The following is a 4,851-nucleotide window of genomic DNA, read 5'->3' as shown; positions in this document are numbered from 1 at the left end:
CTAAGTGCTCGAGAAGTTTCTCGGCGTTTCGTGTACAGTAGTTCTGGGGCCGGATGCACTAACGCATTTACGGTCTCGTAACTCGCTACGGGCGGGGGAAAAGGTAGCGGCGTCGGATGTTGGCATGCACTAAACACTTTCGGAGACCTTACGGGAGCCGGAGTTACGATCGCCGCTAAGGTTGGGCCCGACCAACCTTAACGTCTCCCGTATCTTTCAGACACCCGCAAATAAATTGAATTAAGCATTCTCTCGTGTAAACTAATTATTTCACTAAACTGGGTAGTTAATAGAGGTGCTGTACGACAATATACAGTGCGATGAATTGTACATTAGTGTAAATTGGTGGTTTCAGTATGTGTTCCTTAGTGTTCTACTGTATTATATGCTCATCAGTGTTGTGTAGTACTATAAATTAGTGTTTTACAGTATTAACGTGTGCTTTAGGTTGGTAGAAAATTATAGTGTGCTTTAATGTAGTCTATAGTAGTGTACAGCAATGTTAGTGTGAAATAGTGTAAGGTGTAGTGCTGTAGAGTAGTATAATATGTTCTGTTGTGCAGTAGAGTACACCGTCAGGACAAGAACCTCTTGGAGAATAGCCTAATAGGTCAAGCCCCTAGAAAAAAAAAAAATCCCTTTTCTAATATAGTTTCAAGATAGGTTAGGTTAATTTAAAATCAAGGTTAGGTTATTTTTGATTAGGTTAATTTTTGTTAGGTTAGGTTTGTTTATATGTGGACTGGATTATTGTAAGGTTAGCTTAGTTTAATTTGGGCTCATGTAAGGTTAGGTTAGCACTGGGTTGGGTTAGGTTAATTTAAGAATTAGGTTAGGTTAGGTTAAATGTTGGTTAGATTAGGTTTATTTTTGTTAGGTAAGATTTGTTTATTTTTGGATTGAGTATTGATAAGGTTAGCTATGTTAAACTAATGTTAGGCTAATTTAAGGTTAGGTGAGATTAGGTTAGTTTAAGAATTGGGTTTAGCTTTGGTTACTTTTAGCTTAAACTTGATTTTTTTAAATTTAGGTTATTTAAGTTAGGGTAGTTTATTACTGGAATGGGGTGGGTTAAAATTATCTTAATTTATTAAGCTAGGCTAATTTAAGTTTAGGGTTATGTTGAGTTAGCATATGATAGTTGTGTGAACAGGGCAAGGGGAATTTTGACATTTCAAGGGGGCAATTAATAAAAAAAAAAAAAAAAAAGCCAAAACGGTCATAAAAGCCTGTTATGTTGGTTTGATTTTATGGTTTTTGGCTTTTGATTTGTGCCTTCTGAGAGTAAGGACAAAATTTGGATCCTCACATAATTGTTATGGCCACATAAAAGTACAAAATCTTAATATAAAAAGATTATACCAAAATTTTCACTAAAACCACTAAATTCCATGCCATAAAAATTTAAGATTAACCCGAGTATATATTTATTCAAAACTTCAAAGGAGGGATGGAATCCCTCTTGGGATTTGGAAAGGAATTATTCAGTATTTTCTGGCAAAAGTGAGGAATGACTGAGAACAGTATATATGTGAATCTCAGAGCAAGGTTAGGGTTGGATAAATTTAGCTTGTTAGGTTGATTATTATTATTATTATTATTTTTTTGCTGGCTTAGGTTAGCTTATTCTATGTGGCTCTTATGTTTCTTCAGCTAAGTTCTGTTAGGTTAGGTTATTTAGTTAGGTATTGTTAGGTTGTTAGGTAAGGTGAAATTGTTTGGTTAAGGTTTGGTTAGGTTAGGCTGGTTGGCTTAGCTTAGGCTGTTCAGTTACCTTTGGTCAGGTTACTTTAGGTTCTTAGGTCAGGTTACTGTTAAGCAAAAAATAAAATAAAAAACTACACAAATTTATTTTCTTTGCTGGAGCTTTTATCCAAGGGTGCTTTTGTTCGACATAAAATGTCAGGTACAGTACTGTACAGTGTACAACAGTGTCAGTTTAGTTTTGCAGAACGCACATTAATGTAATAAGTGTTGTACGGCTGAAATGTTAAATATAAGAGCGATTCAGTCTGTACAGTATACTGAAGGCACTTTAATGTACTCGTACATTATTGTATAATGGTAATGTGCAGTACTGCTGCACAACATGCAGCAGTAGCTATGCTGGTAATATTGTGAGTAATGCTTTCTGCTCACTGCACTTCCCAAACTGACAACACTTCATAGATTTCATTCAAGCCTGTCCTCTGTTTTGTTTTTGAGTTCTTCTCAGCTGAGAGTCAGTGTCACCAAACACGATGATTGGCTGAAGCGTCTAGGCAGAGAAGCATCCTGCGTTGTGATTGGCCAAAGCGATCATCAGCTGAGCGGGGAAAAATTCCCTCAAACACAGCGAGTTTTTCCCCGCCCTTAGCCTTACGGTCACCGTACGATGGTGGGAGAAATGTTAGTACATAGCAAAACACCGACTATCGTACGGGGACCGTAGCGGCGGCGGCCTTACGGGGACCTTACGGGGACGTGTTAGTGCATCCGCCTCCTGGTATCGGTACGAGTCAGAGGTGCTAGTTTGCCTGGGGGTGGATGCACTCACGGCCTATTCAGAACGCGTCCCCGTAAGGTTCCCGTAAGGATGCCGCCGCTACGGTCCCCGTACGATGGTCTGTGTTTTGTTATGTACTAACATTTCTCCCACCATCGTACGGTGACCTAAGGCTAAGGGCGGGGAAAACTCGCTGTGTTTGGGGGAATTTTTCCCCGGTCAGCTGATGGTCGCTTTGGCCAATCACAACGCAGGATGCTTCTCTGCCTCGACGCTTCAGCCAATCATCGTGTTTGGTGACACTGACTCTCAGCTGAGAAGAACCCAAAAACGAAACAGAGGACAGGCTTGAACGAAATATGACGTGTTTGTCAGTTTGGGAAGTGCAGTGAGCAGAAAGCATTACTCACATTATTACCAGCATACCTACTGCTGCATGTTGTGCAGCAGTACTGTACATTACTATTACACAATAATGTACGAGTACATTAAAATGCCTTCAGTATACTGTACAGACTGAATTCCTCTTATATTTAACATTTCAGCTGTACAACACTATTACGACATTAATGTGCGTTGTGCAAAACTAAACTGACACTGCTGTGCACTGTACAGAACTGTACATGACATTTTATGTCGAACAAAAGCACCCTTGGATAAAAGCTCCAGCAAAGAAAATAAATTTGTGTTTTTTATTTTTATTTTTTATTTTTTGCTTAACAGTAACCTATCCTGACCTAACAACCTAAAGTAACCTGACCTAAGGTAACTGAACAGCCTATGCTAAGCCAACCAGCCTAACCTAACCAAACCTTAACCAAACAACTTGACCTTACCTAACAACCTAACCATACCTAACTAAATAACCTAACCTAACAGAACTTAGCTGAACAAACATAAGAGCCACATAGAACAAGCTAACCTAAGCCAGAAAATATAAAAATAATAATGATAATCTTAACCTGACCTAACAAGCTAAATTTATCTAACCTTAACCTTGGTCTGAGATTCACATATATACTGTTCTCAGTCATTCCTCACTTTTGCCAGAATATACTGAATAATTCCTTTCTAACTCCCAAGAGGGGATTCCATCCCTCCTTGGAAGTTTTGAATAAATATATACTCGAGTTAATCTTAAATTTTTATGGCATGGAATTTATTAGTTTTAGGGAAATTTTTGGTATATTCGGCTTATAAAAGGATTTTGTACTTTTATGTGGGCATAACAGTACCACGTTGAGTACACCGCTTCCCGTCCGATCAGCGAAGTTAAGCAACGTTGGGTCTGGTTAGTACTTGGATGGGTGACCGCTTGGGAACACCAGATGCTGTTGGCATCCCTACGTGAGTGGGGTTGGTGGAGGATTAGTGCCCCTCCCTGTAAAAAACAGTTAACTCTAAGCCCTTGGCTACCCCGTTTGGGATACATGGGGTCTAGCAATGAATGAAAAAAATGAAACAGTTATGCGAGGATCCAAATGTTGTCCTTACTCTTAGAAGGCACAAAGCAAAAGCCAAAAACCATCAAATCTAACCAACATAACAGGCTTTTATGACCGTTTTGGCTTTTTTAAAAAAATTAATTGCCCCCTTGAAATGTCAAAATTCTCCTTGCTTTCTTCAACCAACTATCATATGCTAACTCAACATAACCCTAAACTTAAATTAGCCTACCCTAATAAATTAAGCTAATTTTAACCCACCCCATTCCAGTAATAAACTACCCTAACTTAAATAACCTAAATTTAAAATAATCAAGTTTAAGCTAAAAGTAACCAAAGCTAAACCCAATTCTTAAACTAACCTAATCTCACCTAACCTTAAATTAGCCTAACCTAAGTTTAACATCGCTAACCTTATCATTATTCAATAAAAAAATAAACAAATCTTACCTAACAAAAATAAACTTAATCTAACCAACATTTAACCTAACCTAACCTAATTCTTAAATTAACCTAACCTAACCCAGTACTAACCTAACCTTACTTGAGCCAAAATTAAACTAAACTAACCTTACAATAATCAAATCCACAAATAAACAAACCTAACCTAACGAAAAATAACCTAGTCAAAAATAACCTAACCTTGATTTTAAATTAACCTAACCTATCTTGAAACTATATTAGAAAGGGGATTTTGTTCTAGGGGCTTGACCTATTAGGCTCTTCTAGAGGATCATGTCCTGACGGTGTACACTACTGCACAACAGAACATATACTACTACTCTACAGCACTACACCTTACACTATTTCACACTAACATTGCTGTACACTGCTATAGACTACATTAAAGCACACTATAATTTTCTACCAACCTAAAGCATACAGTACGTTAATACTGTAAACCACTAATTTACAGCACTA

At 37.8% G+C, this 4,851-nt stretch overlaps 1 pseudogene; it reads left to right on the top strand.

Moving 5' to 3' along the window:
- Positions 1-3,706: 3,706 nt before the first annotated feature.
- Positions 3,707-3,825, top strand: LOC145403428 (5S ribosomal RNA; annotated as a pseudogene).
- The last annotated feature ends 1,026 nt before the right edge of the window (positions 3,826-4,851 follow it).

The sequence above is a fragment of the Coenobita brevimanus genome, chromosome 60 (genome assembly GCF_032717465.1).
Source record: "Coenobita brevimanus isolate Jiangsu-jjx chromosome 60, ASM3271746v2, whole genome shotgun sequence".
NCBI lineage: Eukaryota > Metazoa > Arthropoda > Malacostraca > Decapoda > Coenobitidae > Coenobita > Coenobita brevimanus.
This window is presented reverse-complemented; position numbering and strand designations above follow the sequence as displayed.